The sequence below is a fragment of the Pezoporus occidentalis genome, unplaced genomic scaffold (assembly GCF_034315485.1).
Source record: "Pezoporus occidentalis ecotype Australia unplaced genomic scaffold, CSIRO_AGI_Poc_V1 ctg306, whole genome shotgun sequence".
Taxonomy (NCBI): domain Eukaryota; kingdom Metazoa; phylum Chordata; class Aves; order Psittaciformes; family Psittacidae; genus Pezoporus; species Pezoporus occidentalis.
In genome coordinates, this window is record NW_026915008.1 from 149897 (window position 1) to 165487 (window position 15591).

Genomic DNA, 15591 nt, shown 5'->3' on the forward strand with positions numbered 1-15591 from the left:
TGGAATAAAGGTGCTAATTGAGCTTGAGCACATGTCCGTTTTCACCTACACAACACAGTTCAGGGAGCTGCATTTCCCAGCCCACAGCACAGCAAGCACACAGCTTGTGCTGCAGCACATGTGAGTTCTCTTGGGTTAATGGCTCTGCTAGAAACCATTGCAGGTCTGAGTCTACAATGAAAGAAGATTGCTAGAAGTAGTACCAAAACTGCAGAACTAACCCTAATCCTTCTCAGACTAAACCAGTTCTAAGAAACTGTGGATATAAAGTACCTCTAGCCTTGAATGAGGCCAATGTCCTTGCAGTCCCAGGCAGCGATGCAGAAGGCAAGCTGGCAGCAATACTGCCTTTGCTTTCCCCTGAATTTTGACACTGAAGAGGGTGATTTGGGCCACGGAGCAGCATTGAGATTGCTTTAGTACGTACAGATACCAATTTTTACAACAGTGTGCTCTGACTGCTCCTCTTCTGGACAGGGAGTTGATGTAAGTGGCTTAACTCTGGGGTCATGCAGTCTCTGGCATTAAGGCTGTCTCTCATTCCAGGGAAATCTCCTCCTTCCTGAAGGGTGGCTTTCTGGCCTCTTCTAACATTAAAACAGTGCTCCCACTGTAATGGGATTGACCTAATTTTGATTAGGTGTTGTAGTAATATCTACAGTCATGAAAACAAAATGTAAGGGAGGAAAAGAAAAGGTAGAAACCTTATCAAGAGTTTTTGCCATATATTTTTTTCCTATCTTTTTCCATTTACAGCACCATGTCTTTCCAGGAAGGTTAGCAGGTGAAAACAGGAGTTTGGCACTTGGTGTCTTTGCTAACACTAAATGCTGTGCCTGGCAAGCACATGGCTCAGCACCATGCAGCCACCTTGTTTATGCCTGCCAGGGAGCTCAAGGAACTGTCAGGTCACAGGCCATGTGGAGGAGGTAGTGAATACTTCCACTCAGACTCCCTGTGGCCATGGCAGCAGATAATCACAGATACAAGGTCACCACTTGAGTCTCTCCATCATTGCAATGTTGTAGCATCAAAGCATTAAAAATAATGCACTTCAGACTTAACACTATAACAAAAATCCTCAGCAAATGAATCTGCTCAGGTTTAAGACAAGCAGAAATGTACAGTGAACAAACAGTGCTTTAAAGAGATACAGGATTTTTTTTTTTTAAATATATTTGCACACATCAGGTTTTCATACCGTTATGGTTTCTAAATAGTCTAGGAAAAATGTTGACATTAAAATTAGGCTTTCACACACAACAGCATGAAAACTCAGAATACCCTGACTGGTTTCACAGCAGGCTGCAGCCTGTCAGCTACGCTGCTCGGGGACTGCAGCCACCAGCAGCCCAACTTGGTTTTCAACTGCAGTATCTGCCTGTCTTCAAAGACCTGTGATGTTTGGGTCCCAGGGTCACACAAAGATGGAGCCCCCTGAGGAAGATGAAGGGTGGTGGATGCTGGCCGCACAGTCTACTGGCCAGGAAAGAGGACATGCTCAAACAGGTTGTTTGCTTTTGGAGGACTCTGAAGGATGCTCAGGTATGGGCAGGAAAGACTCATTTGAGGGATGCACCAAAATGGGGTAAAGCCTGGGACTCTGGGCAATACCTGGCTGTTAGATGGTAACATCCTGTTGTTTCTTGGAATTTTCCTTTGCATTAGGCAGTTGCTAACCTGGTTCTGACTGCAATTTCAGTGGTTGCTTTAGACAGTAATTTCAGAACATTTAAAATCTTCTCAAAAATCAGGATCAATGAAAACCTGAAAATTAACATCATATAAGGCTTTGCTTATGTGTCAATAAGGGGAGTTTAAACTTCCTAAGTTGTCATTGCATTTGCATTAGAAGATAGTGTGTGACTATTTTGTCTGATACGACCTACAGGTTCACAAATTGAAAAACATAAAGAAATAAAGTGTGGTTTAGCTTATTTCCTCCATACTGTGTCCAGATTTCCAATGCAACAGCCACAATACTGGGGCCTTTTGGAATAAGGATACTAAACAGATTTAAATCTGGCAATACAAGTAATATTTGTTTCATCTTATTTATGTTTTCATGGTGGCATAAAATAAACAGCATAACTAGGTACACACAAATACCTGCTGCTTATTTGTTTATGTGTTGGTAATAGCACTCAAGCCTGGTTCTGGCTGCTTTTCCCCCCCTGTTGAGCAGCCTAAACACTTAGAAAAGCTGGCTGCCGCTGCCCTCCTCCAGTACACAAGTTTCTGCACCTTCACTCAAGATGGACCATGGAGCTGCTACTGTTCTGCAGAGACCTTTCTTCTCCATACATATCCTCCAGGGCACAGATGCTGGAGATCTTGCCTCCCTACTTGATAACACTTGCCTCCATCTTGTTGAGATTTTAACCATTATATGTGACCATTTTAAATTACCAAACAGGGTAACTTTTACTTAATAATAAAAAGTTTAAATTGCCAGCCCAGGGAGTGCCTCTCCCTTGGGATTGCTTTTCCCACTCGTGAGGGCTCATGCCTATGATTCCCAAGAGTGAAGTGCTGCCCATGAGCACACAGACACAGCTTGTCCACCTTTTCCCCAATTGCCGTTCCTTGTTAGTGATCTTCCGGTTTGCTTTTTCAGTGCATGTTCTTAGTTGTAAAGTGTAACTCCAGAGCCACCTGGGAAGTAATTGTGCTCCTCATGAAACATAATAACGCTATGTACCTGGGTGTGAGGCAGATGTTACACTTTGCAGTTCCAGCCCCAGAGCGAAAACATTTTCCCAGGATTATGAAAACACAAGACCCCCACACTGGGAGGCAAACAGTGCTGGGGAACTATTGGATATGATTACTGTAGTAATGCTTTTGCCTCTGCTTTCAGGAGGACTGCAGAACAGTTTCTTGAGGCAGGTGTCGACTGTGTGTGTTGGGGCTGGGGGTGAAGGTTGTAGAAAGGAAACAGGGACAATGCAGACAGGAACATCTTTAGATGAGTTTTGCAGAGAACAAAGTCTCTCACTTTTAGTTTTCGTGAAAGAAGCACATAAAGAAGTTTCTTACTTTATAATATGGGTAGGGATGTAGGTGTCTAAATGTGTGTGTATATATATGTTTTTATATATTTTTTAATATATATATTTAAAAATCTTGAATAATTCTTAAAAACTCTTCTCATGGAGGAAAGACATATAAAAATAAAGCAGCTAGAAATTAAGAGGAATGAAAGTAATCCAGGCTGCTTAAAAATCCTAAATCACATTTATGGTCTCTTTTAAAACAGGACCATTGAATATGTAAATGTTCCTTGTAATAAATAGATGTATTTTATTGTGCTGTCAGATTATCTCATGGGAAAGATACCAGCGTCTTAAAAGCAATCATAATCTGGTGTCCTGGGTTCAGCAGTAGCAGTCATTTTTCTCCTCCTTGGTAGCTGGTGCAGTGCAGTGTTTTGACTTTCAGCTCGGGAACAGAGCTGATAACAAGCGATGTTTTGGTTTGGCCAAGGACTTTGTGAGCCTCATGCTCTGCCAGGGAGGAGGGGAGCCAGGAGGAAGCAGAGACAGGACACCTGACCCAAACTGACCAAAGAGGTATTCCATACCACAGCACGTCATGCCCAGGAGGTAACTGGGAGCTGGAAGGGCCGGACGACGGCAGGGTTGGAGGAGGTATCGGTCAGAGCTTGGTCGGGCTGGGGGGGCGAGTTATTGGTTGGCTGGTGGTGAGATGATGTATTCTCTTCCCTTGTTATTTCCTTTATCATTATTATCATTGGTGGTAGCAGTAGTGATCTGTGTTATACCTTAGTTACTAAACTGTTCTTATCTCAACCCGTGGGAGTTGCATTCTTTTCGATTCTCCTCTCCGTCCCTCCGGGAGCAGGGGGAGGGCAAGAAAAAGGGGGGGAAGTGAGCGAACGAATTACCTGACTGGGTTTAAACCACGACAGTTCTTTTTGGCTCCCAACGTGGGGCACGAAGGGTTGAGATAACGACAGATTTGACTGGATTAATAGTCACTCGTCACAATGCTGATTTATTGGCTCTCAGAGTTGTTTCGCTTGATCTCACAGCTTCAGAATGTTGTAACTTACGTAGAGCCGGTATTTGCTGTGATAGTGTTTATCAAGTATGGGGCTTGGGCTAAGGTTCTTGTCTCACTGTGCTTTATGGCAATGGCTTGTAATACGGGCGGGCTCCAGCAGCAGGGCGGGACGGACGTGGCCGTGGACTTGTACCTGGCCGTCCGGCTGCTCTTCACCGTCCTGGCCCTCACCCTACTCTCCATCTTCGTGAGGCTGCGGGGAGCCGAGGGGGAGCGGCCCCGGGAGCCGACGGCAGCCGAACCGGCCTGGGAGAGCGGCCCCGGGGACCAAGCGGCGGCGGGAGCGGGGCCGGAGGCCGCGAGGGGACGGCTGCCGGTGGAGGAGGTCGGGGCGGTCGAGGAGAGGAAGGAGGCGGCTGCCGAGCAGCGGGAGAAGGCGGCGGAGGAGCCGAGCCCCGCGGCGGAGCCGAGCCCCGAGGCCGAGCCCAGCCCCCCGACGGCCGAGAGCGTTTCCCGGAAGCCGCCCGCCGAGCCCCAGGAGGATGCAGGAGACCAGGCAGCATTTCCCAGCAAGGCAGAGGAGGAAGAGCTGGACTCAGGAAAAGAGAAGCTGGCGGTGGGAGAGCCGGCAAGCACAGCAGCTGCACCAGCCCCAGTGACAAGTACAGCAGCATCGTGTGAGAGTTCTGAAGGTTTTGAATGGCCTTTGGGTGTCCTTGGGACCTGCCTGCTGATTGTGGTGGGGATCAGCATGTTGGCACACACACAGACTGTGTGCTACCCACAACCATTTTGTCTGATCTCAGAAGTTAAGCAGAGTCAGGTTTGGGTCTTGTCTGGGGTTAGACGACGATATGGGGGGACCAAGAGATTTTACCCAAGGCTGGACAGTCATGAGTGGCAGGGTGTGTGGGACAATATGGGCAACTATGTAGTCCACTGGGCCCCTCCAGTGCTTTGGAAGCGTCGGAGATGGAAGGCAGCTGTATGGAGTCCCCAGCAACAAGCTGCAGAAACTGCTTAAGGGGACAGTGAATTATTTTGAGCCTGGTGGGCCCATGGCACTTCAGGCCATCAGAGCAGAGATGCAACACAGAGATGGACTCATGATCGAGGGGTGGATTTAGCAATGGACACTATTGCCCAGGTTATTCACGAGTGTGAACACTGCACACAGTCTCTCCTGCTCTGGAAGACTGTTACAAGAGATGGAGCCTGACATGGACCAGATGGACGCAGCAGCTTTATAGGGACTGGTCCATGCACTAAGTTAAGAGTGCACCAAGATAAGAGTGATGATATATTGAAAATGTGGGATCTGAGCATGACGTGAATGGTATGGAATAAGGGGTGGATAATGTCCTGGGTTCAGCAGTAGCAGTCATTTTTCTCCTCCTTGGTAGCTGGTGCAGTGCAGTGTTTTGACTTTCAGCTCGGGAACAGAGCTGATAACAAGCGATGTTTTGGTTTGGCCAAGGACTTTGTGAGCCTCATGCTCTGCCAGGGAGGAGGGGAGCCAGGAGGAAGCAGAGACAGGACACCTGACCCAAACTGACCAAAGAGGTATTCCATACCACAGCACGTCATGCCCAGGAGGTAACTGGGAGCTGGAAGGGCCGGACGACGGCAGGGTTGGAGGAGGTATCGGTCAGAGCTTGGTCGGGCTGGGGGGGCGAGTTATTGGTTGGCTGGTGGTGAGATGATGTATTCTCTTCCCTTGTTATTTCCTTTATCATTATTATCATTGGTGGTAGCAGTAGTGATTTGTGTTATACCTTAGTTACTAAACTGTTCTTATCTCAACCCGTGGGAGTTGCATTCTTTTCGATTCTCCTCTCCGTCCCTCCGGGAGCAGGGGGAGGGCAAGAAAAAGGGGGGGAAGTGAGCGAACGAATTACCTGACTGGGTTTAAACCACGACATCTGGTTATCAGTTACAAACTCTATTGATTTATTTTTTAAATGAAAATGAGAAGTACAATATTTGCTTTTAAAAGATGACAATACTGACTTGTGTGGGTTGAGAATAAAAGAAGCAGCTGATGGAAAGTCTGCAGATCTGATTGAAGAATCAAAAAAAAAAAAAAATTCCTGCATAAGATGAAACATAGACAAATAGCCCAGTTTGCTCTGTTTATGATGGCTGTTAGCGATCTGGGACCAGAGAGGAGGCAGGGATTAATAATATTTTATTGCTGTTTAGGGAAATTTTAAATGGAGCCATTGTGCTACTTTACTGGTTAAAACTTCATCAGGGAATGAGAAATGACTCTTCTATACAGTTAGTAAAGATGCAGGAACTTCTTGCAGATGTGTTTTGCATGTCAATTGGGAATTGGTACTTCTGAGGCTAATGTGTGTGTTTATGATGTGGAGTAGAGGCAAGGAAGACTACTCCATTAGGCATTTTTTCAAGTCACATAGGCTGGAGAAAAATGTTCAGAGAGAATATACATGTCATTGAGAGAAATTTGCAAATCTGCAACACAGTTCAATGGAAACCAAAACAAAACACCAAACCCAAATAAAAATTAATAAACCCCCAGACACACACTTAACAGTTGCTGGAAGAGGTGTAAGAGGGCAGAAAATTAATCTCAGAAGTGTCAAGCTTAGACATTTCACAGATGATTATCTTTTTCTATGGCAATAAGAAAGGAAGGAAAAGCAGAAAGTGTGGAATTCAAGACATGGGTCAAGCAGCACAGCCTGTCCACTGTTTCTTTCCTGAGGTGTGGCGAGTCATTCTGGAAGAGTGTTAGTCTGCTATCATTCCACCTGACATTTTTGGTTCAACAAAGAGAGGGGACATAGCTATGTACTTTTCTCTTGGCCTCTTTCCTTGTGACACACTGTTGTTTTGTGAATTTCTAGGGACAGAAGGGTGCCCGGTGGACCTTAGATTTGTTTCAGGAGTTTTGAGGAGAGGGGAGATACATAGAACATGCAGTTGTGCAGTGGACATCCACCCACCTGCAGTCACTGACTGGTACTCAGATCCTGGGATGCTGCAGTCCAGCCCTTCATGTCCCCATTTCCATAAAGAACCCATGGCTGTGTCTGGGTTTCTTTGAAGTCATCTTCCTCCCAGGCTTCTCCAATGATGAATTTAGTCATTACTATTTTGCATTCACTTACTCCTAGAACTGGGGTGGTATTGCAGTTATTGATGAAAAAGACAGCCTTCAACTCCTCTAAGGAAACTGCAACATGCAGACCCACTAACAGCCTGGTTTGCCTCCGAATTTAATTAGTTTTACTAGGACTGATGCAAGGCAGTGTCGAAATCAGTCTTTTATTATCCCATAGTCTGTCTGCTTCTCTGTGCAGCACTAAATATACCCTGAGAAACTATGAGCAGCCTCAGTAGGATACTGACAAAATTGATATTTGTGAATAACCTAAAGGGTAAAAGATCAAGGCAAAACCTTCTAACAATCACAGGCTGTTTATTTTAATTAACAAACGGAAATAAAGTTTTGTCATTTAAAATCAGCTTGCCAGAAGCAAACAAGTACACATAAGATATAATGGCTAATAGAAAGGATAGAGTGCTGATGGATAATAAAATTTTTGACACTTCTAGCTCATCCTCTAAATACTCATAAGGAAGTGGTATCATGTAAAAAAAAAAAAGTTCCTTGAACAATTTTTTTATCTCTTTCAAGTATAAAACCCCTGCAATCCAGGGAAAGCATGAAATACAGATTGTGATCCTTTCAAACTTCATACTAAAAGTATATAAAAATTTGTGAAAATACATATACAAAGAATAAGCATGTGAGCACTAAACCAACTGAAATGGCTTTGTATTTTCCACAGGTTTTTTTTCTCATTTTGCAATGGTTTTATACCAGAAAAGCCTTACTCACATCTGCATATTTACATATACATGATAGAATTTCATGTTTTTCATTTTTCCAGAAGGACCTAAAATTCCTTTGGCTGCCCAGATGAGAAGGACCCAGGCAGCCTTTCCTTTTGTTTTAAAAGTTATCTGCTCCTTGATTTTAGAAGCTTGTTCTACTTCACAAGGGAAAGCAGAGTGCCTCTGTTTAACTATTTTGTAATGACTGGGGCAGCTAGCATTTCCTGAACCTCTGAGAAATTGCTTTTTGATGTAAAAATCTGTGTTTGATTATTCTGGGTTAAAAAGGGCAATAGGAGAACAAGCTTGATTTTGGTACTGCATTAGATCTCAAAGATCAATTTTATTTTCTTTTTAAATACTCAAAACTGCAATGAGACCTGATCTGAAGGAGCAATGTCAACAGGAGTGAGTATCTGCAGCTCAGATAAGAAATCCCAAACTCTTTTTTAACTCAATACTTAATTTAAATGCAATCTTATGCTACTGCAAGAATTTACCATTACAGGGCAAAATGTTGTAAAAAAAATGTCAACATTATACCTTACAGTTTTATGCTCTCTCAAAACTAAGGAACAGCTGCCAGCTGATGAGAATTTTAGTAGATTATAAAAATTGTGAAGTCAGAGCTTTCCTAGAGAAGCTCCACAAAAATATGAGATAAAGGGGGATGTCCTAAGAAGTATGTTGGGGACCGTCAACATATGAAGGATGTGGGCCTGTTGGAATGAGTCTAGAGGAGGCCATGAAGATGATCAAGGGGCTGGAGCATCTCTCATACGGAGACAGGCTGAGAGAGTTGGGCTTGTTCAGCCTGGGGAAGCAAAGAATCTGGGAAGACCTAATAGCAGCCTTCCAATACCTAAAGGGGGTTACAGAAAATCTGTAGAGGGACTTTATACAAGGACATGTAGGGATAGGACAAGGGGGAATAGATTAACTGACAAAGAGTAGATTTAGATTATACATGAGGAAGAAGTTCTTTGAGGATGGTGAGGCCTTGGCACAGGTTGTCCAGAGAAGCTGTGTCTGCCCTGTTCCTGGCAGTGTTCAAGGCCAGGATGGGGTTTTGAGCAGGGGGTTTGAACTTTAAGGTCACTTCCAAACCAAACCATTTACGATTCCATTCTGTGAAGTGGGGGAAATGCTCTGCAGTAAGTGAAAGTAACCACAATCAGTTTAGAAACTTTTCCAAGTAGAAGGCAAGACAGCTATTACCTAACGTGCTGAAATTAATCAGATTGGTTTCAGAGTACAACCACTCAGGTAGCACACCAAGAAGTGAAAATTTGAAAGCTTGAAGGATCATGCTGAATTAATTCCTGCCTTTTCAAGGCAGGAACTGTGATTAGCCGGTCTGAGTTATACCATGACTGGTGTTAAGCCTGATCCCAGCCAGCCAACTCTCTGGAGACCAGCAGACAACCCGTGTTGTAATTTCAGAGCTGATTCCTAAAGTGAGGGATGCTCTGGTGTTCTTTGTTATGTCTTTCCACTCTGCTTACAGAGTGGCTGTATTACAGAGAGGCTATATTTCCAGGCTGTAGATGCTGGCATTGCACCCAAGACACACAGGTGGCCTGGGGATGTTTTCTATTCTGCAAAGCACTGAAAGAAAAAACATTTCAAAGGGCAGAAAGGCCAGGGAGAGGTAGAGCTTTCTGCCTGTTCTGCCTCTTCATCAAGCCTGGCATGGGCAGCGTGTGCTCAGGGATGTGAAACACACTGGAGCATTGCTTCCAGCACCAGTGGGTGGTGACCCCTGGAAAGATCACACCATTTCCATGCTCCATCCTCACCATGTTGGTTAGCAGGTCTCCCCTGATTACAGCACCCAGCAATTCGTACACAATTGCTGAATTTTCAGCAGTAGAATCCACACTGTTATTTCAGAGTTTTTATGGATTTACAGTAAGAGTAAACTAGGGGTAGGAATAAAAAGTTGGCAGGAGGGACTGCAAACTTGCTCGTTTTTTTGTAGCGCAAAAAGCACCTAGCTTTTTTTCAGCTTATAGCTGAAAAGCACCTAGAAAACATCGGTGCAGGCAAACTGATGCTTGCAAAAGCTCAGCTTCCAGAGAAAATTTCACCTTAACTAAAACAATATTTTTTTTTTCAGGAAAACAGTGCTATCTTTCATGACTGCAGTTGGCAAGCCTCACTAGCTTTACAGTTGTTATTTAGAAGCACAATGTTTGCCAACATAATATTATCATAGAGATAAGTTTCTTTACTTCAAAGAGGAAACAGCTTTGAAATGGCAAATGAAGTTGGGCAAATTTTGGCAACTACTTTAAGAGTGAATTATTACTCAAAATATATATTTTTTTTTTGCTACACAAATACTCTGTTTTCCATCAGATCTGCTCAGGAGCATCAGACACAGTGGTACCACTTTCATAAGCTAAGGCAAAGCCTTGGTAAAGTATTAACACACATCTACAGCTGCCATCTAGGCACTGACTGATTTAAAATAGATTATTCTTTGCATGCTGAGCATTTGGCAGGCTGAACTAAGATGCTTAGATTATTTGATTGATTTCCATTTCTATGATAATCCCATGTTTGTTCAGTCTTCCCTCCTGCTCAATGCCAGGGATAGGTATTTGCAGTCTCAGCCCCCTCCGTATACTGTGCGTACAACAGTTGGCATTGCAGTTTGGTTTGTTGCTTGGAGACAGCTGCAGGGACGCTCAGTGGCATAAATCACACCTGACTGTTGCTAAGGAAATAAGACCGTCTCCTGCTTTTCCTTCAGGCTTTGTAATAAGAGAGGCAAACAAAATTCGTATTCAGGATATTTAAAATATTGCTTTAATTTACCAAAAGTGAAAAGGAAGCTATGTAACACACATCTGTAACAGTTTTCCTGGAGAACAAATACTGAATTTTCTTTCTTCTGGAGGTGATTACTGCAGGTGCAGGATACAAACACATTGTGTGATGGAGGAGAATAACTGGACAAAATCAGGATTTGGGACATAAAAACTCAACAAACTTTCTGGAGGTTTTTTAACTTGCAGAGTGGTGCCTGCTGCTCACCCTAATGGGAGCTTCAAATAAAAAGAAAAAACAAAAAATGCAAACCCACCAACATTTTTGCTGCTAAAAGCTTGACTGTAAAAGTGAAAATCTGACTTGAAAAACTAGTTTTTCTTCAGGAAGAACACAAAATGAACAAATTTGTCAAGCTAATAAAGAATCACAGATGTATACTTCAGTTGTCCTCGACAAAATGCTTGTTAAAGAGTTAACTAAAGCAATTCATTTGGGGAATAACAGAGAATTTGTGAGCACGTTTCTTAGCCTCTCCCACCTTTCCCTTAGGCTGCTTCCCTGAGACAAAAGTGGGAAGTGGTGCAGGTATGAAGGCTGGCTGCATGGACCTTTTGCTGCTGCTGATCCCTCAGAGCAACAGGAAGGCATTGGGCATACTTGGCTCTGAATTATTCTCTGCGCTTGATGAAAATTGTGTGCAATTAGCTCTCTTTTTATAAACCTGACTTCACAGCATTTGGTGGGTGTGTGTTGTGTGTTATTCTGACTTTTTTCAATACAGACAAACTTTCTTATCTTTTGTCCTTTGCAAAACCTATGTAAGTTACTTATCACACCATAACAAATTTATATGTTGCATCGTGTGGAAAACAAAATTCTTCACTACAGGGAAACACATCCCTGGAAATTTTACTCTTGAGAGGTATTAAGAAGTTTATAGGTACCTAAACACCTAGAGTCTGTTACCATTACTGACACTGATTTGCAGGTCTCATAATTATTTCTTTATGTCTCATTGTTTCTTTTGACTTATACAACCAATAAAGGAAAAACCCATCCCTGTCCCTAAGCATTCCTCTCAACTTTTGAGATGCATCTTAAACTTCCCAAGCTTTATCAGACAAACCACAAGCAACATTTATTCCCTCTTATGAATCTTTCAAAGACCCCAGCTAAAATGCCCACCATTTATCCTCCTGAGAAATCTTGCTTTCAAAATTCAGGAAACAGAGCTGGCTTTGAAGTCTTGGCCAGAATACCTTTCTTTAGGCAAAATAAAAATGTCAAGCAATACAAATCTTTCCCAGTAATACCTCCCCTCTGATGTAGGGTACAGCTAATGGCATGAATGTCCCTCGTGATGGATGCCAGAGGGTCAGGTGGGTAGTGGGTCCTGCAGCTTTCCTCACCACAGGGAACTCTGGAGTTGTGGGAGCCATGGAGGAGAGCTGTAGGGATGACAAAGCAAAAATCCACCCAGGCTTTCACATGCACATTTATCCACTTGAATGCTTGTATGCTACCTAGTCCTGCAGCTTATTAATTTGTATTGCATCAGTGAGTAGAGGTTCCTATTAGCATGCACCTGTGAACAACCCCTGAGCTGAAGAATTCACTGCTACAGTAAAGAAAATGAATTGCAAGGAGACAGAAAAATGAGGAAATAGTTAGGGTCAGGGTAGCACATATTGCTGCCACAGCTGTCTGCCTAACCATTGCAAGGTGTTCTGTAGGTGCTATGCTGTAAGTGGATTACAAGAAGAATTTTAAAGAAATTACTGTTCTTTCTGCTTTTTCCTGACCTCTTATCTTCCACAGACACAGGCAGTTCCAGCTGGAGATTCATTGCCTTTTCATACTTACATTTTAAAATATTTTCTTTGTGCGTGTAACATAAAATGCCAGAAATTCCTCCTGTATCTAGCAAGACTTCCTTTTTTGCAAGTTCTGGTTTCGCATTAAAAAGACATTCAGATTATACCAATGTACTTTCATGAGGACTGTTTTTTCTGAAGGTATTATTCCTTTGTTTGCAAACCATTTATCCGCTGATGGCACACACACAGTGTTTGAAATCCTTTACTGTCATGTTTTTCTTAATTACTCTCCTCCATTGTCCTACAGCTCCTCTCCATGCAGCAGAAGAAAGTGGCGCTTCAACCTGAGCTGAACTTCTCTAACTTCCTGAAAGTTGCTCAAACAGCTTCTCACAATAAAGAGAACTTTTACATTATTTTACAGTAAGAAGTATTAGGGAAGAGAGTTGGAGTGATGACTACTAGGTATTCTTCTCTCAGAGTGTTGAAATATCTAGTGTGGGTGATGACCCATGTCCCAGCTGGACTTCCAACTTCAAGCATGCATGAAGCATGTTTCACAAAACAGCTTTGCTCTTCCTGGAGGCAATAGTGTTTCGAAGTATTTCATTCACCCTCTGGTATGCCTTTAGGTTGGGTTTTAAGGACATCTGCCTCCAGACACGTGAAGGGAATTTTCATCCAGTTTCCAGGAAAGTAGAATGATTCAGGGAATCAGTGCATATTTCTCAGTAATTTACAATAGAAAAAGTAGTTCATGATTTTTCAGTCCTTCCACAACACTCTCTTTCTTTAGCCAACTGTAACTTGCAAAGCTCATGCAACATCCCAGGGAAAGCCAAAACAGTGCTCCTGAAGGCTGTCTCTGTTCTGCGCTGTGCCAAGCCTAACATTGCCTTCAAAGGGGTGAGAATTTTTCCCACTGTGTCTGCTCAGTCTGTGTGTGATTCAAGTTGTTTATCACACAGACCATTCACTGCTGCCACTGCGCTTTCAGCAGTAGAGAACTCAAAAATGAAATCGTAAAAATGGGACATTTTTTCTCACGTTTTTACTTCATATGGTTAGTGGAATCAATGCTGCTGTTTCCCAGGTGGCATATACTTAATTTAACGGTTAGGAGACATTATCAGATGGTATTTACAATTCAGCTGCTTATGAATATGTGATATCATTTCCACACAGAGATTTTCAACAAAAATACTTATGTGCTAATTAATGTTTATTTTCTTCCATTCAAAAATGCATAATGTCTGCTTCTGATATACTCACATATGCTTACAGTTGCACAGGTCTGTTGATTTACACAGAACTGTATTTTACCACACTTCAACTGAGGAAGAATCTTGTTAATAAGAAAGGCTACTTAAAGTGGTAATGAATCTAGCACTTAAAATTACACTAATTAAGTGTAATAATAAATTGTTGTGTACTGCCATTGTGCTCTCCTTAGCAAGGCCTTTTCTTTTGTCCAGAGAGTGATGAAACTAACCATCAGACTTTCTTCCTCTCTGACTTCTTCCTCTTCTCCAAGTCTCTCAGTGCCTCCTTCATTTCCCAGTGCCTCTGCTAGTGCTCAGGACTGTAGACACAGTCTACAGCAGCTGAGCAGCTGTAGACATAACCCAGCCATTCCCTGGCTCTCCAGACCAAGCTCCATCTTAGCCCCAGTACCAGAGGAGCTTTCTCTCCATGGCAGCCCACTAATGATGACATTCCCAGCACCCCTCCTGCCAGCCTCGTCTCATGTCTATTTTAGCTTCATCCTCAGGTATGTGGTTTGAAAAGCTGTAATTACCACAAGGAAAACACCCTCCATATCCCCTTAGGTGAAAGAAAATAACATGTGCACTGTCTGGATTAAGTTTCCGTTTTCCACAGCAGCAGGAACTGGAAATCTGTTGCTTTGCACAAACCAGGTATTTCAGTGAAGCTGGTGTATCTGTGTGCAGATTATAGTCATGCTCTAACTTACTAAGCCCTTGCAAAAACACATGTTGAAAGCAGCTGGTTTGCAGAAAGGGAATATTTATTGCTGTGAAGAGCTGCTTTTCCCTATTGTCCTCAAAAATGGTAATGAGAAGACCAAGTACCTGAAAAAAAGCAGAAGAGCTAAAAGATTAGATGTATATTCAGGCAAAGTGATGGTATGCTGAATTCAGGCTGTAGGTCAAGGATAAGAGCTGCTCAGTGCTATTGTGGAAAGCAATGGAGCTTTGTTTCGCTGTCAGAGTGATGTCCTGGATCTGCAAAGAACACTCTGAATTCAGACTCTACTTTAGATGAGGCATCCTTCTCGCCTTAAAAAAAACCCAACAAACAGATGACCTCTAGTGCTCTCAGCGGACCTTGTGAGGTTAAGGCATGAACAGTGGTGCTCACAGCCCCAACACTGGTCCTGCTGGCAAGGATGTGAAAGCTGCCTTTTTGCCCAGCTGCTCATCCTGAATGGCACATCCCTCCCACCACTGTCCTACTTGCATGTGTCTTCCCTGCCCCCTGTTTGATTCAGTTGATGGCAAAAGACAACTTTTGAAGGATGATTTTAATTTGGCCAACGTGTATTTTTCAACACGACTCTGGATATACCAGCAAAACATGACCGCACTTAAAGGTCTTGAATCCAAAATGCAGGTGCTGATACCCTTTTTTGCCAGACTGCAATTAGATATAGGTGCTTCAGTGGATCATGGCCTTATTCTGATTTTCAAGCTACTGCCTCCAATGAAAAATAGCTAAAAGTGGGTAAAATGGGAAACCACTACTAAAATACTGGCTCCTACAGTAATGAGCACTGCATTAAAGCTGCAATCCGCAGGTGCTGCAGTGCTCACTGCACAGTGAAGTTTGCAACTCTTTCTGGTAGACAGCAGTGAGAGGAGGCTGGTTGGAGGAAGACGGAAACTTTGTGTTGGATTATGGTGCTTGCGGGTTATATGGAGGAGCCTCTGATGGTCTTTTAAACCCTGGTCTTTCCCAAGAGAATTAGTCAAACATTTTAAAGCCATAGGGACTAAAATGTGTGACTTTATATTAAAAAAAAAAAAAAAAATTATCTAAAGGGATTTCATTTTTATTAGGAATTCCTCATATGATTCATTTG